Raw genomic sequence first — 15,311 nt, forward strand, 5'->3', positions numbered from 1 at the left:
TAATGTATTGCTTATGTGACATGTTTTCTCAAAATACACAACTTAAATTACATAACTTGCTACAATCCAAGAACCTTAGTATGACTCTCATACCTTGGTCATGGAAAGGGTTTAGTAAGTAGAGTTTATGAGACATTCTCATAAACATGAATTTTGCAACTTCTAAAAATTATAATAATTTTCATCTCCATACACTAAGAATTTTCCTTCGCCCTTTCGCAAGGAACTTAGAAATTTCTAATTTGTATTCCAACGTTACATTGGATTTCAATTGAAATCTATCGTCACTCGTTATTAAAACACGTGAACCAAATGGACGAGTATAGTCCATGACATGCATGATGCACCCTTCGCAAACTGCATAAGGAGCATCACTCCCTCAATTTCATCAACCTTTCTCAAAGTATTGAATCATTAAGCAATGTGCCATGTTATATGGGATTGAAACTCCTTTCAATTGTTGAACCTAAGAAGAATCTTATCAATATAAGCTTCTTACCCAAGCTCAAACATCCTTCAAGACTTATCTATATAGATCTTGAATCCCAAATGTACTCATCTTCCTCTTCAATGTTTTTCATACAAAATGCATTAACCATCACTTGACCCTTTAAGCAATGAATTATTGCTCTTTATACTAGACCAAGAAGACTGTATAGCTCCCACTAAACATCTTGTATACACAAGATCTTTTCTTCATTTTACGAGAACCTCAAACGATTTGATTTACTCACAAAATTAAGAACACTAACTCCATGATGCTATGCATCCCTAAGATTATTGGATCTTCAAAATATTTTGATTGTATCATATACAAATCTTCTTTCATGAACAATTTTATGAAAGTGTTTTGAAATACATCTACCAAATCTCATAAGGTAGAAATCACTAAAATATCTTTAATAGATCTTTGCAATATGACTAATATGACTAATGTAAGATTTCATCGTAGTCATGGTCATACTATGAATTAGTTGAATCCTTTAACAAGTCTTTGAAACATTTTTCTTTCTTGTCTGTTTTGCTTATAATGGGTCTCTCCCAATTAGGCAAACTAATCAAGTGTCATACACTTGCTTACAGACTTAGAATCTATTTAAGATTTTCTGGTCTTTAAACCACTTGAAGTTATTACTTGTCAAATCATCTTTATTACTTGCATAATTATATGTTCCAAAATCAATATTTTGAAACTCTTAGTCAATATGAAATCATATTTCTTTGGCTAAGGTTTACATATGCTAGTCATCATAGTGGGTTTTTATGCAACAATTGAGACTCATACAACAACTTTTCTTAGCTTTCAATGAGAAATGACAACAGAGGATTTGCACTTGGAATGTACTACCTTCGACACATGGTTATTATTTCCATGACACTTAATGAGACCACGTGTTGTCATTTGTAACATGAGATGAATCATGCTCATATTGTTACTTTTATTCGATTACTTCTCGAAATTCTTCAAGATTTTTGAATTCACTTTTCTTGAACTTTTCAAGGCTCTCAAACTTTTCGAGATTCTTATACTCCCACCTGCCTTTTGAGGAGGCACATTTAGCATAGGGTGAACCAACCATGGTTTGAAACATGTTTGTTTGTTGCGTTTGTCGAACTCTTTTGATATTTATACTACTCCCACTTGACCTTTGGAACAATTTTCCATAAGAACATCTACTTGACCAACAAACATTTTGTGCTAAGTATGATTTATGTAGTAGTACCCCATGATTTATATAGGAATCGAATGTGTATCAAACAATTTAATACACCTTTTATTCCTTGCTCTGTAGAAAGACTTAATAAGAACTTTTCTTGTCCATATCACATATGAAGCCTTTGCTATATTTTGATTTGACCTATGTAGTTTGTTTGGTTTTGTAGCTTATCTTAAAAGTATATCCTCTGAATAATGGTTCGAAGATAGGTATTTTTATCCATTATTAAAAAATATCTCATATAAGTTGACAGCTCCTTTTCATGAACATTTCATAAGGTTTTCTTTCGGAGTTTGTTATAAAACGATTTCACAACTCTTGGATGTTTATCAAGGTCTTGGCTTAAATTCTCATTATTACGATCATATCGCAATATTTTGAATGTGTTGCCAAGTACATGTCTTGACTTAAAATTTTCACAAGTATAATCATATTGTAATGTAATCATTATTTTGTCAAGTTGATTCTGAACTTCATACAGGATTTTGAACTTTTCAAAACTTCCACTCTCATGCTTTAACTAAGCACAAGTAGTGATCGTATCACAAATGAAGTTTCATTGTCCGTCTCTAGCCTTTAAACCTTTGGTTTTCTTACATCGATATGTATTTGACCTTGAGTTCTCATCATCATTTCTCTAAATGGTGACTTTGTCAAAATTTCAAATTAGAATGATAATTACATATATCAATAGATTCATAATCTAATGATATTGAAAGTCCATCCCTTTGGATCTTCCGCATGCATGTTTATTTTCGTTTGAATCAATTGACATTTTAGAGAGAATTTATATATAGAAATGGTTTAATTGTTTCTATCATATAAAATTTTAAACCTATTTAGCAATTCAAAACACATCGTAACTTAATGAAGCATAGAATAACATTTACTCCATGTTTTTTAATCTTCAATGCTTAGTCATTACTAACATTGATCAGTATTTCGAAAATGGCAAGAATAAATAACATTTATTTAATTTTAGCCAATTACTAGGTGAGGTGAAATATAGGTTCTACTTGTAAAGTTGCAACTTTTGCTTCCAGACTCGCAGATTCTACTGGTGAAGTAGCAGCATTTGCTTCTAAACTTGTAGATTCATTTCTCCCTTAGCCATAACTTCTTCCTTTAGTTCAACCACATTGTTTAATGAGTGAACTAAACAAGACATCATATGTCCAAGAAGTAGCAATGTGCTAAATCAATTTCTATAATATACTTCTTAAATTGGAACATTTCCATTATTTTACCTTCCAACTATATGAGGTAGTTTCTAATCAATTGGAATTGGTCTATTTAATTTGAAACATTTGTTGTTCATAACAACTTTTAGCTTGTAAGTAGTTTTAGGTTTGAGAAACGGCAACTTGTTTGCATTTCTTGGCCTATAACTTTTTAATGAAATCCTCATATATTCTTAAACCTTTCCCATTTGAGCCACTTAAAAATTTCTCTTAGGTTCAAAATGAAGCTTTGCTTAACTTCTTTAAGCACATTTCATGATTTTGCTAAGTCTATTTAATCATTATTCATATTAGAGTTTAATAAACTATTTAACTCTTATATAAGATGGATGAAGAATAACGTCATTTGATCAACTTTTGATCATAGATATTTCCAATCACTTTCTTATATTCAATCATATTGAAGATAAGAGATTTTATTGGACTTTTATACTTGTCTTTTGGAGGATTTATTCCTCCCATCTCATTAAATCCCTTGAAACACTTTTTGAAATGAAGATGTGTTTGCATTTTACTCAAACATTTTGAATAAAACCAACCTTAGACATGTGACATGGATTTTTAAAACTTGCCTTTTAGAACCATATAAGCAAAATTGGAATATAGGTTTATGGATTATCATTTAACCTTTTAAGAACGTTTCTCAACTTTATTTTCAATTGAGGAGATTATATATAATAATAAAATTAGAACAACATGTTACTTAAAAGTAAACGCAAAATTCAATTATGTTTAATAAATTAAAAGTACTATAAGCAATTTAAAGTGGTAACTTTAAAACATTTTATTCAATATTAATTGATCCCGATTGAATTAAATGATTCCAAGATCCTTTATTCGTGTAAAAATTGACCGGACTTTGGCCCTACCATCAACCATTACATTTTCAAGGTGAGTAAACTCTTTACTGATTACAAATTTGTAACTCTTGGTCGAATAATTAACCATGACATGCTTAATTATTACTCTTTGCTTCAAGGTTCTAAACTCTTTAGGTAACCTTGTTGAGTATAACCAATTAAAATTGTAAATTTTGATTTACCCCAACTCTCCCAAGATATAAAATGACACCCAGCTTTGGCATGACCTATTATAAATATCAAAGGTTTATTGGGTTTTTAATTGGACAAGCAGCCTCAATATTACCGGGACCTAGATTTATTATGTTGTGATTATTTATTGAACTCTAGCGCATCATCAATCAACATAAATAAAATCTAACATGCATAATAACTGAATGCGTAAACAAGACATAGCATGACCCATAATCCTAAGAAAATTAATAATGTAAATGCTCTCACTTGAACCATCATTGATCTCATCCACCTGGCTCCTTTGGGCCTTTACTTTATGGGCTTCTTGGATTAACTGCCCTGTAATTTTACTCTATTCTATCTACTACTTAAATAAAATGAAATAAAATTACAAAAATACTTTATCGGTACATAGACCGTACTAAGATTGCAAAAATACATCACGATGCGCAGATTGTATTTAGTAATCTACTGGGCCATACTAGTCATTATATAGCAAAATAATATCATATATTATAAAATTACCACATAATAAATCACCCATCATGCTTTCCTAAACTACAACATTAAATGTTCACAATAAAGGAAACATGACATCTAAATATCTCATTTTTAATTAATGCAATTAGATAATATCATATATTATTCATGCTTATCAATAATACATCGTATATTTTAAATTAGTCATGAGATAGAATTAAATCTTATTTTAATCTAAAAAGATAAATCATATTTATCCTCAAAGATTATTCTAACAAATTACGAAATTCTATCCTAATTCTAGCCAATCACAAAATTTTAAATCAATTATATCCTAAAATACTTATGGGATAATCACATTATTTAAATCAATCTTTATCTTTTTGGAATATGCTCAAAATATCTTAATTAATCATATCCAAAATTAACAACTTTAATTAAGGATAAATATCAAAATAACAATTTTTGTAATTTGATAATATCTGACAAAATAAAATCGGATTTTATTTTGAAAATATTTTAAAACAAAATAATTTTAATAAAAAGCATTTTTTTTTAAAATAATTCTACTGCCGCGTCAGCCAGGGAGAACCCCAGCCAACGCAGTAACAAGACTCCTTTGTACGTCATTTAGGGATAACCCCAACCAACGCACACCGTAGCTAGGAAAAGAACCTAGCCACGGCGCCACCGCTTAAGCCTTGGTCGGAATCCGCCGCCATCGTCTAAGGGCTGCCCGCTCGCGTCGCAGCTGAAAGGAATGGTGTCCTTCGAAAAAAGGTATTATTCTGATAGCGGGTTTAGAATTATTAGAAAGCTAATATATTCAGTAAGGTAAAGCAATCGGAATGCCTGGGTGGAGGCCACTTTCGATCAGTAACATTAATATAATTAATATTACAGCTTAATCTTGACTGAACCCTTCGGGTCACACCCAAGCAAAATATACGAACCGACTCGACGAATTAATTCGGAAGAAATTAATTCGTCGCCCGAGTATTAAATATTTAGACGTCGGAAATTCGAGCTTGGAGCGTCGAAGAATCTCAAATGTCGAGCCAAAATTTAGGATTTGGCGAGACGGGAAAATGCTTCAAGTAACAAGGAAAGCGTGCTTAATAGGAGCGTGCCACGTGGCAGCACACATGGCAAAACGCCATGTGGCAGCACGCGTGGCAGCCACGTTGGCAACCGCCACGTGGAAGCGTGCCACGTTGCAGTGTTCCACGTAGGCAGCATGCCACGTGGCAGCGCGCCACGGTGGCGTCACAAGTGGCAAGGGGCCGTGGACCCGGGGTGAAGGGTCATGGTCACGGGCCAAAATAAAATGGCCCAACCGAACCCAACTTGAGGCTCAAGGTTGAGTGACACATGGTTAGTTCACATTGCATGTGAAATGCCTTGGGGACCAAGTGAGAAAGTGGTTCACTCCTAACCATGTGACACTTGTTACTTGTTCCTTGGTTTATTTAACTAAAGGTTGAATTCACCAATCTTTCCATGTGGGATCTTTTTGTGAAAAGTCCCACATTGAAAGATGAGTGGAATTCACAAAGCATACTTCCTTATAAATAGTCATGGCATGGCTTGAGAATTCTTTGCTTGAGTGGGAGTTAGAAAGAGCATTCCATATTTTTGGAAAAACTCTTAAACTCCATTAACACTTGGGTTTTGGTCGGACCTTGCTAACTCCAAGGTAACGGACCTAAAAAGTCGTGTTCGTCCTTTGTGGGTGGATACCGTTGGAGGCACGGCATTTGCGGTGCTCAAGGCTTTCAAGTAAGAGCCCGTTTTGAGAGGGCGAAGCTCGCTTCAAGGGTATGATTCGTTCTTCCTTTTCTTGTGTTTATTTATGCTTTATGGTTTTATTAATTACGAGTGGTTCCTTGGGTCGGGGTCGTTTCCGCGGTGAGTCGGACTCACCATAAATAAAATAAAATAAAATTACAAAATACTTTATCGGTTCGTAGACCATACTAAGATTACAAAAATACATCACGATGCGCAGATCGTATTTAGCAATCTACTGGGCCATACTAGTCATTATATAGCAATAAACAACATCATATATTATAAAATTGCCACATAATAAATCACTCATCATGCTTTCCTAAAGTACAACATCGAATGTTCACAATTAAGGAAACATGGCATTTAAATATCTCACATTTTAATTAGTGTAATTAGATAATATCATATATTATTCATGAACATCAATAAAATATCATATATTCTAAATTAGTCATGAGATAGAATCAAATCTTATTTTAATTTTAAAAGATAAATCATATTTATCCTCAAAGATTATCCTAACAAAGTCAGGAAATTCTATCCTAATTACCAGCCAATCACAAAATTTTAAATCAATTACATCCAAAAATAATTATGGGATAATCACATTATTTAAATAATTAATTATCCTTTTGGAATATGCTCAGAATATCCTAACAAATCTTATCCAAAATTAACCACTTTAATATGGATAATTATCAAAATAACAACTTTAAATATGGATAATATCAAAAATAACAACTTTTGAAAGATTTGATTTTATCCCAAATAAAAGATTTTATCTAAAATAAAACTGATTTTATCCCAAAATAATTTAGTAATTATCTTGAAATATTTTCAAAAACTGATTTTTTTGTTTTCAAAAATATGCGCCAGCCAACGTGGTGTGGCCAGCCGAAGCCGGCCACGGTGGCCGTACACCTTGCGATGTATGGTGCACAGCAGCGACGCAGGGAGCAGCAGCAGTGCCGCGCAACTGTTGCACGGTGCTGCTGTTGCTGCACTGTCTGACCCGAGTTGCTGCCCCTCCCCGCCCCTCCCTCCGGACCACCAGCAGCGGCAGCCGCCGTGGCAGCGCCACCCAGCCGCGATTGCTGCTGCTGAAATTCCTCCTCTTTTTTTTTGATGATTTTAATTAAAACAAAACATTTTTTTTAAAATTAAATTAACTTAATGTGGCCCTTTTAATTTCAAAATTAAATCATATTCAATTTCAAAATTAGGGTTCTTCATGAAATTAATCCCCAATTTAATTTAACACTTAAATTAAATAATTTGATCATGAAAATTCATAATTTAACATGTAATCAAATAGATTAAATTCTTTAAGTACGTAACTATCGAATCAATTCAAAATCAAAACAAAAATTTCACAAATTAGGGTTTATGGTTTCAAAATTTTCGAAAATTAGGGTTTGGGTTTCGAAATATTCGAGCATAATAGGGCAAAAATCGGATCTCTTCATGGATATTTTGAGCATTATTAAATCACATTTAATCAATTCCAAGAGTTAAATCACATTTAATATAATAATTGACCCATAATTAAATTATTCTCCTTCTAATTGAATTAGAATTGTGGACTATCAAAGAATTATAGTCAATATGCGTAAATGCAATAGGCTAACTGATACCACTGTAGGAGTTTATAGGTTTTACGCAGCGGAAATAAACATGAATCATATTCATACAGTACCTAATCCAAGGATCTTTGCATAACACATAAAGAACACATAATTGTACCTTTGAAGCGTGATTCCACGTGCGATCGAGCAAGAACAATGGGAGATAAAGAACCTCAAGTGTGATTCCTCTACTTGGTCCACGGGCACAGATTAAGACCTTCACTAATGCTAGTTAGTCGCAATTGAACCCTTCAATTGACCTTCTACGGAGAGGAGAGACAAAGAACCACCACACACGCCACCAAGGGGTGGCCGGCCGTGAGGACGAAGGGGGGATGAGGGCCGTGAGTTAGAGAGAGGATTAGGGTTTTGGGATTGGTTGCCTTACTGTAAATTTATTATGACTGCTTACATGCAACCCTAGGCATGGATCTTATTTATAGATCACATCTCTAAATAAGAGCCCATGTCAAAAGCCCAAAACCTAATTTCAATCTAACTATGCTAGCCCAATCCAATTCATGATTAGTTAATTTCTCATGAGGCCCATTAATAGGCCTCTAACTTGCTTAACCCAATACCCTTGTGTGTGACCTCATAGGATCCATTCTAGAGGTCTTTGAACCATTTGTCTAGTCCAAAGATCATCTCTCATAATCTAGCAACAGATGATGACGCCCCAATAGAACGAACTTATTATCTCCATAATAGTGATCCTTGATGTATCTAGTAATTGCACTTATCGAAGACATAACTCCTTCACTAGCAACCGCAAGCATCGCAAGCTAGCAGCCGCAAGCACACCCAGGCAGCAGCTGCTAGTAGCCCGCACATGGTGTGCGCGGCATGCTAGCAGCAGCCCGCACTTGGAGTGCGTGGCTTGCTAGCCACAGCAGCAGCCCGCAACTCCAGGTGCGAGGCTGGGCTACGGTTGGACCTAAACACGGGTAGTAGGGCCGAAGCAAATGGGAAGCATGTGGGGTGAGGGACACGTGGCACAAGGAGAGTATTGAATGGGGAGCAAGTATGGTCCCCTACTCTCCAAGTGGTCCTCACTTCCCTTTACATGTGTTAGTGACACTTGTAGATTTATTATTAGTTTGCATATTTATTTTTATTTAACTTTAAAATAAATTGTGGAATTTCATGATCCCACATTGATGGGATAGAAATTCTCACTCTCACTCTTTCCTATAAATACCCACCTTAGGTTTTTACAAATAGTGCTTGAGTAGGAGTTCAATGGAGCATTAATTAGCAAAAACTCTTAAACTCATATAATACTCGGGTTTCGGTCGGATCTCGCTAACCCCGAGGTAACGGACCTAAAATTCGGAGTTCATCTTTGCGGGTGGATTTCCGTGGGAGGCTCACGTACTTTCGGAGCTAGAGCTTTCAAGTAAGAACCCGTCTGTGAGGGCGAAGCTTGCTTCAAAGGTATATTCCGATTTTGCCCTTTTATGTTTATTTGTTATGCTTTGTGATTTTATTAATTGCAAGTGGATCCTTGGCTCGGGGTTGTTTCCGCAGTGAGTCGGACTCACCAAACCCCAACAGATATTTCGTTGTTGAAAATTCTCTTATATGTTTTTGGTTAAAATATGATTATTGCTTTTGTTTCTTAAATTAATATTATAATTTTGTATGAAACTTACTACCATTTTACTAATAGTTTCCACATAAAAATAGTAACTACAAAAGATTTAGGAAAAATTAAAAAATAACACCACAAAAAAACCGAAATTTTGATTATAACACCACCAAAAAAAAAAAGTTTTTATTATAACACCAAAAAAAAAAACTTAAAATTTTGATTTCACCACCACTTAACTTTTCCATCCAAATAAACCGTTAAGTGGGGCCCCTAATTGACATGTGTCAATAATTTACTGGTTTTAAAAAAATTAAAAAAAAGAAAAAAAATCTATCCCCTTAACCCAGCCAGCCCCACCGCCGGAGCCAGCCAGCCCAGCCATCGCCCGTCGATACTCCCAGCTCCCACCTAAAACTGACGAAAATCAGCCCCACCACGACGACGCAAATCACCCCACGACGCAAACCCAAGGCGTCGGAGAACTCTCTTGCCACCACAACATCACGTACGCCACCACCACCTACCTCCGCAACATCATCGAACTCCCCTCCCTTACCCAGATCCATCGCCGACACACTCCAGCCCACACCCAAACCCAATTACCACTTTACATCTCTTACCTTCATCGTCACTGTCACCTGAACCTTAACCCGAGCCCAAACCAAATCGAATCAGGGCTAAGGCTGGGTACGGTGTGGTGCGTGGTTTAGGTGGTCGGCTGGGCTGGGTTGGCCTCGTTTCGTTGGCTGGCTAAGGGGAGTCGGCAGTGCGCGTTAAGGCAACAACGGTGGGCTAGGGAGAACCAGCGCCGGTGGTGAAGGTGGTGGTCGAGTTAATAGTTAGGGTTTTTCTTTTTAAAAAATAAATCATTTTATTTTTTTAAAATTTTTTAATCCAATAGGTAACTGACATGTGTACAATGTGGGGCCATTAACGGTTTTTTAGATGGCATTAATAACTGGTGGTGAAATCAAAATTTTAAGTTTTTTTGTGGTGTTATAATAAAAACTTTTTTTTTTGCGGTGTTATAATCAAAATTTTGGTTTTTTTGTGGTGTTATTTTCTAATTTTTTCAAAGATTTATATGTAACAGGTGTTGAAATTAAAGTTCAATAAAATCTAAATTTGTAACAACGAATCCCTTATTTTGAACTCAAAATTTGTGTTTAATTAGTTACTAGGATAAATAAAACAAATCCATGTTTTATGATTGTGATTACTACAGCTTGCATCTTGTGTTACTAAAAAATGACCTAACTTATCAAACTTTGATATCGATGATAAGGAAAAACCGAAGAACATATGAATTAACGGTATGTCATTTTTTTTTCAACGAAAATATTATGTTTCAATTTATTTACATCACAATCGAATTGGGTTGATGTGAAATATTTCATACAATGGAAAACGCCAAGTTTTATTATTACAAATCTGTAACGAAAATGTTGAAGATTACAAATTTACATTCATTTACAAAATAATTGTCCAACAAACAAAAAATTCTTCAAAATTGACAAAATCGACGAATTCAATCTCCAAATTGCTGCTTTACATGAAATTATCTAGTTTAATTCAGATCATTGTGCCGATAGTAATTCTCTAGTTTAATTCTGTTTCTTCAGTACTGGGATTGAACTTCAATTTCACAAGTATGAACCCTAGAATATAATTTGGGGATTTCAAGGGTTTTGCAAAGAAAATAAAAAAAAAATTCTTAAAAAATATGGAGCAAATTGTTTACACAAATCCAGAAAATTGAAGATTATAAACATGTAATTTATTTTCACAAACAAATCTGGGAAAAAAATTAAAGAAGAAGAGATGAACATGATGTAACACCCCCGATTCACCAACTAAAAATAAACAATAAATAAAGGAAAAATAAACAACCTTTAAACAAAATTGCGGAAGCATACACCTAAATCGGAGGTATCACCACCACACTCGCAACCTTTCAAGTGTTAAGGATTACAAAATCCCAATAATTACTGTAGACACCTAAAAATGTCTCCCCAAAACCAAACCCGATGATGAACAACCTTTCACCGCCATTATTGGTCGGGTTGAGTATGTAATATTTAGAGTGCTTAAATCCATGTTCATTCCCAATACATTTCATAAACCAACCCAATTCCTAACCCATTTCACCAAACCATAACTTATTTTCCTCATTTCGTGCCTTTAAACCCAAAATAATTCATTTCGTGTCCATTAAAATCATTCATTTCGTGTCCTTTTTATAAAAACGTTAAGATCAGTTTATTTTGGTCCATAATCTGGGTCCAATGTTTAAATATTTGGATGGGGCTTTAAAAGAGCTTTCCAACGGTGTATTATAAGCCCAAATCCGAGTTATAACGAATAAGTTATGGCCAAAATACTAAACCGAGTCTAAATCAAACCTAAGCCCACCTTACCTACGACCCAATGATCATGTGGAGGGTCCAAAGGCTTAAATCCCACTCCTAATCCAATTAGGATTAATTGGAAGCTTCTGTAAGTTTCTAAAAGATCTTAACTATCCTTTTTTGAAAAGATAAGATTAAAGAGTTTGAAATCGAATAAAACTCCTCTAGTAAATCGATTCGAATTGAAAGACATTAAAAGATAGTCAGAAATTATACAAATTCTTAAATCGACCTAGTTCACACTAATTTATTGTGGACCACTAACATTAGAGGAATTATGGTTGTTTTATTAATGAAAAAAAAAAGTCACTATAATAAAATGAAGGTCACTATGTTGAAAATAAAAATCATTTTGGTAATATATAGGCTATAAGAGGTTAATTTTTTTTAATGAAATATTTTTATAAGGTCAATATTAATAATAAAGGTCACTATGTTAAAATTAGGGTCATAACGTCGTACTTCAAGTTCACAATAGTATTAAACGTTATACAACTTTTAATAAAGGTTACTATGTTAAAAATAAGTTTACTATATTAAAAATAAAGGTCACTATGTTTAATATAATGTCAGTTGCGTGTGGATAAACCCCGGGTCCACAATAAAATTATTGTGAACCAGTTTCTGCAGAAATTATTTTCGTTCTTCATAGTTTTATCTGATTTTTATATGGTTGTATAGCTCTTAAAATTATCTTTCCAATGATATATTATAATATTAATTCCGAGCTATAACGAAAAAGATATAAAAGAAATACGAAACTCTATCCAAAACTAACACCGTCCCACTATTTCGGCCATATCTTTTATTCAAAAAAAATATTTTAATCTGATTCCAATTGGGTTAGAAAGTATACTTCAAGAGCTTTCCAACGATATCTTATTCATCTTATTCCGATTTCTGGATCAAAAGATATGATAAAAACAAAAACCGTAATAACTGTTGTCTATCGCAAAAGTTTTATCCGATTCGAATTCTTATCTTTTCTTGATTCGACCCCTCTTTTTTCCCTATAAATAGAGGTCATATCTCCCCTTTTTCAATCATCAACAAGCTTGATCATCAAATCCTTCTCTTTTCCTCTCCCTACACCAAAAATCATTCTCTTGCTCTAGCCTAAACTCTAGCCACCCTATTCTCTCATTTTATATCCCTTAAGCACTCTAAGGAGTCCATACAATACCCAAAGTTCTATACTTAAACCAGGGCGTGAAAGGTATAATTAACTGGGGGTTTGGACCAAATCAACTCTACCTTTACTTAATTTAATTTCAATTTGATTTATTTTTTATTGAAGTTACTAACAATTTATTCATGATGTAGCAATTCAAGGAGACGCGGAAAGTGAGTAATTAATCACTTAATTACTCTTATTTTTATTTCTTATTGCTAGTACCATGATTAGGTTTATTATGATTTGATTTGACTAACGCTATCAAACGCAACCTCAAATAAAAATACAATTCATTACTTAAATCTCTATCCCATAAGTGTGTCATGCTCGTTGTTCTATACCTAGCCTTGGACGTGGGCAATTCGAATAACAAACCAACAAATATAAAAACTTGAATACTCTCAATAACCAGAAACACCTTAAACCAGACCACATACGGGCCAATTCCCACTGTAAGGGACCATAGAAAACAAATAATAAAGATTGTACCTCATTCTAAAGTCATGATTATTATCCTCTTACCAACATGCCAAGGACTAAGGTATAACGTCGAGCCTCAAACCATGAACAAAATAATAACTCTCAACCTTTTGATATCATATATACATCGATCAAATAATCATTGAAAAACTATTAGGTAATATCTCAATAATGGTACATGTTCCCAAATTAAATAACATAACCATTTGATTCATAAATATCTCAACTCTTAGGGAAATAATACTAATAACTCAAATATAATCAAATCTCAACCCAAAAATAATACTCTGCAGTAATAACCCTAAACCTCGATAACAATATTCACTTTAGCAACAACATTAAAACCCTAGAAATAATCAATTATAAACAATGAAAGTAATACGATACTCAAATTCAATCAATTCATATAATACCAATAATTAATCATATAAATATACAAACTTGATTACACGAATAACAATTATAAAATTTACACATTAATAATAATAATACAGAGTACAATCAATAAACAAATTATTTTTTTTTGGTGAGAATCAATAAACAAATTATAACCAAACAATTCGGTTTTTTTTTTCCTACTTGATATTAAATAGGGTTTGAAACTTTTCGAACTCTAAATTAAAAATATGAGATTAGGAAAGTTATTTAATAAATAAAAATATACCTTTTTTTTATAAAATATATTGTATAAAATCTTTTGGGATATTCTTGCCGTGAAACAATTTATATCATTGTTATTTAGTTAACTTACAAGATGAAGCACGTGCGATGCATAGTTTGTTTGAATTTTTATAAACATTTTTTTATTTATGTGCTAAGTTTGTTTTTTTTACATATTTAGATAAAATTCCTAATATCAAAAGACAATATTTTATATTTAATTAGTTTAAACTTAAAAATCTCATTTGCCAATTTTGCTTACATGGCATGTGAATTATTTAATTCTACAAGATAATAATAGTCTCTTATTTGATTGGCTACAATTAAAATTTATAATCTTACATGGCGCGCTAAGAAAATTAAATCCTATGTAGCTTTTGAAAAACTCGGGAATATATATGTGTATATATATATATATCATTTGATTAGTTGTTATGGTATAAATTTACAAAATACATTCATACAAGAGTAATAAAATAAAGATGGTTTGTAGAGCTATAAAATTTAATTTCAATATTCATTATGAAACAATGCATGCTTAGCTCAATATAATACTCATATATAGCAAAAATGAAGATTATTTATTGAACTATAAAAATCAAAATATTACCATACGGAGTATTATCTTAAGTTGAGTTGTATTATGATTTTCATCACTGTTGTGAAATCATTATTTAAACAATTTTTTACGATATACTCTTTAATTTGTTAACCATTTTAATTGGGTAGGATCCATATATTTAAGTGTTATTTTAATATTTTTTGTATGAGTTATAAAAAGTGTTTAGAAAAATTGAAGTATCTAAGATATGACATAAAGATAAAAATAAAATGGCTTATGATTAATTTTGTTATGGGAGTAGTATTACAAACTTTTTAATAAAACTCTAATATGATCAAAAGTTACCCCAAAGCAAATAAAACTTACCCTGCTATGAACAAAAGTTACCCCAACATAATAATGAACGTGATCTATGCTTAATGATAAAGTTAATTTCTAAAAATGTATAAAAATAAATGTTAATCTGATGAGTGAAAGTAACTATATTACCTTTATAAAATTTATATCAATGCTTATTTAAATTAAAGTCATATCATCATTATAA

Source organism: Chenopodium album, chromosome 23, assembly GCF_948465745.1.
Source record: "Chenopodium album chromosome 23, dcCheAlbu1.1, whole genome shotgun sequence".
NCBI classification, from domain to species: Eukaryota; Viridiplantae; Streptophyta; class Magnoliopsida; order Caryophyllales; family Amaranthaceae; genus Chenopodium; species Chenopodium album.